The sequence below is a fragment of the Malania oleifera genome, chromosome 12 (assembly GCF_029873635.1).
Source record: "Malania oleifera isolate guangnan ecotype guangnan chromosome 12, ASM2987363v1, whole genome shotgun sequence".
Taxonomy (NCBI): domain Eukaryota; kingdom Viridiplantae; phylum Streptophyta; class Magnoliopsida; order Santalales; family Ximeniaceae; genus Malania; species Malania oleifera.
Genome location: NC_080428.1, coordinates 75,705,394 through 75,712,132, shown reverse-complemented (window position 1 = coordinate 75,712,132; position 6,739 = coordinate 75,705,394).

Below are 6,739 nucleotides of genomic sequence, written 5' to 3'. Positions count from 1 at the left end.
GATGGGGTTCTCACGAACTTTGATTTTATTGATTTCGATGTATGTATTAATTGAATTAAAGGAAAGCAAACTAAACATACAAAGAAAGGAGCCACAAGAAGTAAGAATCTATTGGAAATTGTTCATACTGGTATATGTGGACCTTTTGACTCACCACCTTTAGGTTGAGAAAAGTATTTTATCACCTTTATTGATGATTTTTCACGATATGGCTATATCTATTTGTTGCATGAAAAGTCTCAAGCAATAGATGCTTTAAAGGCATATGTTGCTGAAGTGGAGCGACAATTAGATAGGAAAGTGAAAATCATTAGATCTAACAGAGGTGGTGAGTATTATGGTAGGTATGATGGCATAAAACAATGTCCAGAACCATTTGCTAAATTCCTAGAACAACATGGTATTTGTGCTCAATACACAATGCCTAGTACGCCTCAGCAGAATGGTGTGGTTGAAAGGCGGAGTCATACTCTTATAGAAATGGTTAGGAGTATGTTGAGTAATTCCTCAGTACTCATTTCATTATGGATGGAAGCCCTTAAAACATCAGTGTATATGCTAAATTGGGTTCCTAGTAAGGCAATTCAAAAAACTCCTTTTGAATTGTGGACGGAAAGGAAATCGAGTTTAAGGCACTTTCATGTGTGGGGTTGTCCAGCAGAGATTAGAGTCTATAATCCAAATGAAAGGAAATTGGATTCAAGGACTGTGAGTGGGTATTTTATTGGATACCCAGAAAAGTCTAAAGGGTATAGGTTTTACTGTCTTAATCATAGTATGAGAATAGTTGAATCTGGTAATACAAAGTTCCTTAAAAATGGTGAAATCAGTGGGAGTGATATATTGCGAAATGTGGTCATTAAAGAAATTCAGGTTCCTATACCAATATCTAGACCTTTAACAGACATTGTTGTTCCTTTAGTTGTTGAAAGGCATGATAACACTTAACAACAGTCTAATGATGTATCACTTGGTAATGAAAATGTCACCATTGAGCCAATTGCAGAATAATCATAAGAAATAGCATTAAGGAGATCTCAAAGAGTAAGGAAACCAGCTACTTCTGATGATTATTCAGTATATCTGCAAGAGGCTGATTATGATTTAGGAACTAGTAAGGATCCAGTTATGTTTTCACAAGCCATTGAAAGTGATGATTCTGAAAAATGGATCAATGTCATAAATGATGAGTTGAAATCTATGGAACAGAATAAAGTCTGGGACATCGTTGATTTGCCTGAAGGGTTTAAAACAGTTGGGTGTAAATGGGTCTTTAAGACCAAACAAGACTGTAATGGCAACATTGAATGATATAGAGCTAGACTTGTAGCAAAAAGGGTTTCACTCAGAGGGAGGGTGTTGATTATAAAGAGACGTTTTCTCCTGTGTCTAAAAAGGACTCTCTTAGAATCATTATGACTTTGGTGGCTCATTTTGATTTATAGTTACACCAAATGGATGTGAAAACTGCTTTTTTAAATGAGAATTCAGATGAAGAGGTATATATAGATCTTCCTGAAGGTTTAATGATTAAAGGAAAAGAGCACATGGTTTGCAAATTATATATGGACTTAAACAAGCTTCCAGACAATGGTATTTTAAATTTCATGATACCATCACGATCTTTTGTTTTAAAGAAAACACTGTTGATCGGCGTATATATCTAAAGGTCAGTGGGAGCAAGTTTATCTTTCTGATTCTATATGTTGATGATGTTTTACTTGCCAGTAATGATCTTGGCTTATTGAATGATACCAAGAGATTTCTTTCTATGAACTTTGAAATGAAAGATATGGGTGAGGCAACTTATGTGATTGGAATTGAAATATTCCGGGACAGATCACTTGGACTATTAGGGTTGTCTCAGAAAGGATATATTAATAAAGTTCTAGAAAGATTTCATATGGCTGATTGTAAACCAACTCCTGCTCCTATTTGTAAAGGGGACAAGTTCAGTCTAAAAGATCGTCCACAGAATGAATTTGAAAAGAAAAGTATGGAAAATATTCCTTTTGCATTTATTGTTGGGAGTTTGATATATGTGCAGACTTGTACGAGACCAAATATTAGTTTTGTAGTTGGGATGCTCGGGAGGTACCAAAGTAATCCCAGAATGGAGCATTGGAAAGCTGCAAAGAAAGTCTTGAGATACTTAAAAGGAACCAGATACTGTATGCTCACATATAGGAGAATAGATCAATTGGAGGTGGTTGGCTACTCTAACTCAGATTTTGCTGGATGCATTGATAGTCGTAAGTCAACGTATGGCTATTTGTTCCTGTTAGCTGGAGGAGCAATATCATGGAAGAGTGCCAAACAGACTATCATAGCAGCATCTACTATGGAAGCTGAATTTGTGGCGTGCTTTGAGGCCACGATTCAGGCTTTGTGGTTGCGGAACTTTATCTCAGGACTTGGGATTGTTGACAGTATAGCCAAGCCGTTGAGAATTATTATGATAATTCCGCAGTAGTTTTTTTCTCCAAAAACGACAAATACTCTAATGACGCTAAACATATGGAGCTCAAGTATTTGGCCGTTAAGGAGGAAGTTCAGAAACAGACAATACTTATAGAACATATAAGGAGTGAGCTCATGATAGCAGATCCTTTAACGAAAGGATTGACACCAAAGGCATTTAAAGAACATGCTAATCACATGGGTCTTTGTTGTAATCCTTGATGTATAATAGTGGATCTTTATGTTTTGTTCTATAATATGTATAATGATATCAATAAAAGTGTTTCTGAACATTATTTCTGTTTACCATAAATCACGTGATTATAGAGATGGTTCACTGTTAAACAGAAATAGTCTTTGACAAATACATTAAAGGGACAGTATGGTAACTTCCTATTATAGATCATAGTTAAGTGGTTTATTAGTTTTGTAGTACATGGAAGGGAAGATGTCGCTCTAATGATATTTACCGCCATGACTCATACTAATGGGTTGCTTGATTATGATATTATGTTAATCTCATTGAAAAGTATAAATAAACTAATGTTTTGTGCACATTATGGATATTTGTTAATCCATATTAATATCATTCATATGGGCCAAGTGGAAGAATGTAGGATTTATATCCCAAAGGATATGTCCCACATGAATTATGTGGGTCCCACATATAGGGAATGTGTCCCATATGATAAGGATATGAATTAATGGTTGTATGGGTTAACTAAAAGGTTAGTTTATTTAATATGAGAAATTAATGGTGGAAGTATGAAAAGACTTCTATACATAAATACTATATATATATATATATATATATATATATATATATATATATATATATAATATATTAACTACTATTATGGGTGTAGCTATAAGGACATAGGAATAAAGGAATTGTCCTCTCTCTGCCTCTACTTCTCTAATCATCAGGAGATCTCATAGATCTGGTGAAGAAATAAAAGAGAAAGAGGAGAAGTGGGAGAAACGATTTTTTCGGATTCTCCAGATGTTCTTCTCGATAGGTTCGATATGACCGATTCTGGTATGTAAAGTATACAATTTATAATTTATTTATTTTTCATGTAAAGTAATTGATGTAAAGTTATGATAATTGAAGATCTTGATTGCAATATATCTATAAAAATTTTCTAACACAGACCTATAAATGAGGAGTCGCACACAGAGAGGGGGGGTCTTCATCACTGTTCATGCACGCAGGGGCACCATTCTTACTATTCACGCATCACCTTTTTTTTCTGGCATTCTCCTACAGCCTCCTTCATCGTCCTCGCCACCCTCGAGTCACTCTCCATTCTCATCTCATCGTTCCATCTAAACCTGCCCCACTCTCCCTCCAGCCTACTTTGTCTTGTCCTTCACCTCCCGGTCGTGAGCATCCCAGCACCCCCATCATTTCCACACTAATCTCACCGTCGTCACCGCTTCCACCATCCTCACAGTGACCCTCCGGGACCTTCTAACCTCACCATCCCCATGGTCCATCAGCTCTCAACATATCCTTAACTACCTGCACAAGCCTTACTTTCACCCGACATCCTCACCATCGTCCTCCCCACCATCACCACACGCCGTCACCGTTTGCTCGTCTCCCTCCCTTTCACTATCAGCTCTCTCTGTCTGGCATGTCGGCGTCAAACCCTTTTGGCACCATCATCTCTCTTTCCGGCAAACAACTTTCAGAACCAGAGATTATACTTGATCCGAACTCTGACCCAGCCGCCCCTGCATCTTCCTCGTCGTCCTCGACCAGAAGATCACTCACGGCTTTCTCCGTTCTAGCCTCCGACTCCTCCTCCTCGCGCCTGTGCTTCTCTTCACCGGAAACCAAGATCCGCTCAACCATGTCAAAGTCTCTCAGCCGGAACTTGGACTCGAGATTAAAACAGAGCTTCGAATCGTCAATTGGATCTCCATGACCCTTCTACCTGGATCTTCGATCAAGTAACCTTTTTTCTTTCCTTTTCTTCTTCCCTTATTTAGATCTGTTTTCATTTGTGTTTTGATAATGTAGATTTCGTTTCTCTGTGTTTTTCTATTTCTGTGGTTGAGAATTCGGTTCTCTCTTTCGCGGTCTCCGGTGCCGTCTCCCTCACCTCATGACCCGCCTCTTCACCCTCTATTTTCGCCTCCTCTCCGCCTTCTCCCTCCTCTCTTTAGAAGTTCTCTCTCTTCACATAACTCTATCCTTTCTTTCTTTGCATGAACTCTCTATGTCTCTTTTGCCATCTCTATATCTTTCTGTGTCTGGTTCGCTCACTTTATCTCTCTGTGCTGGGGCGTGTTGGCCTTACGGAGGTACGGATCGGTCGGATCTGTCACAAAAGAAGAATTGGCTTTGGGCTTTTCATTTGTTGTCATTGCATTTGGATTGTTTGCACAGTTTAAACCTTATTGAGTGATAGTTGTTAGAAAGTTTTAGCCATTCACCTGTGTATATGAGTGAGCATGGGATCTGCTTGTTGGTTTTCTATACCAAACAGACTGAGCAGTGAAACTGTCCATAGAAATGTTCGATACTCACCATCATGGAGTTTTCGATGGGATAACCATGGGCGAGTAGCAGGCAAAGTGGAAACTTCTGTGAGTTGGCTTTCTAATGGAGTTAACAGGAGTTATGGTTTAGATATTAAATCTGGGACTCATGAGGATTCTACATATGCATGAAATGTGGGTGATTGGCTTCTACAGTTAATGTGATTGGCTTAGCAAAATCTTACAAATTTTAAAAAACCTAGGAGCGTATTTTGGTAAAGTATTTTCTCGAATTTTTAATCTCGATGATTGTAATGAGAGGCATTGACCTCTTCGGAGTATGGTATATCCCGATTTTGAGGGAATACTTATATAATATTTTATTTCGCGCATTTTTTTACACTTTTTGATAGGGAGTAATTTTCTAAGGCTTGTTAAATTTATTTTGGGATAATTTTTAATTAATTAGATATTGTTCGTAAGAACAAGCGTGTAGAGGGTGCTAATACGTTCTCCTTGCGTAATCGAACTCTCGAATCCGACTCTGGTAATGTAGATCGATTTTACCCCAGGGTCGGCTCTTCACAATTGGGGCCTTAAGCGAATGATTTAATCAAGAACCCTTAATATTTTGTTTAATTTTTATTTTTATTTAAAATTAATTTTTCCAACTTTTTGAGATGCAAAATCACTAATCAATGTTATCTTTATCACTATTATTATTATTATTGTTATTATTATATGAGATTCTAATTCCATCTCTGGAATTGATTGCTCGTTTCTTGGAGGATTTTCATCTTACTCATTTATATTTTGTTTAGAACTAAAAATAAATTTATCAAAAGCTCCATTTTGAGATGACACTATTTCTTCTTCTTCTTTTTTTCTTTCTTCATTTTTCATATCCGGATTCATATTTTCTCGTTGACATAATTAAATTTCAAAATTAACACTAATTATAAATTGACAAATTATGTAAACAAATAAAAATAAATTTAATAAATTTATAAAAATAATAGATTGAAACAGTATAATCTGATTATTATTATTATTACAAATCGATCGGTGAGCGAGACTTTAGAAATATCGGATTCTTGTCGGATACAACACTCTAATTTCAAAGCTTCCAAAATCTAAGAAAAAATAGAAAAAAAAAATAGAGTGAAAATAATAGAAAAATAATGCACAAACATTGAGATCAAAATTAGAGTTAACGAAAATTATAGAGAATCGGAGACCCAAAGATGATGAACACAAGAGCCGGAGCAAAAATCATAGAGAGACTGAGAAATGAGAGTGAGAGAATATGAGAGATGGAAAGATTTTTTTAGAAAGACTAAGAGAAAGAAATAAGTGTAATAGATAGTTATAAATATAATAAAGTTATTAGTTGAGAAGTCAATGAGATTTTAAAAAAAAAAAAAAAGAATTAAATTGCATTTATTTTACATTTTAAAATACAATTTCATTTATTTGTTAGTTGGGAAGTCAATGTATGAGAAGAGAGCATAATAAATAATGTTAACATTATTTAATTAAAAAAAATTTGAAACCTCAAAAATATATTATTATATTAAAAAAAATTTTGGGGTCTCAAAAATTAGGCGAACACTTCAACCGCCTAATGGTTAGGTCGGCCCTGTTCTACCATTTAATTGGATAGTAATCATATATTGTAACCACACTAAAAGATTAGTAATGACTTCATGCACTTTGTTTTTTTTCACGAAAATATTATTTCAAAAATTCACCTTTTTTAGTTCGCGTACCCCGAGGTAACACACATTTT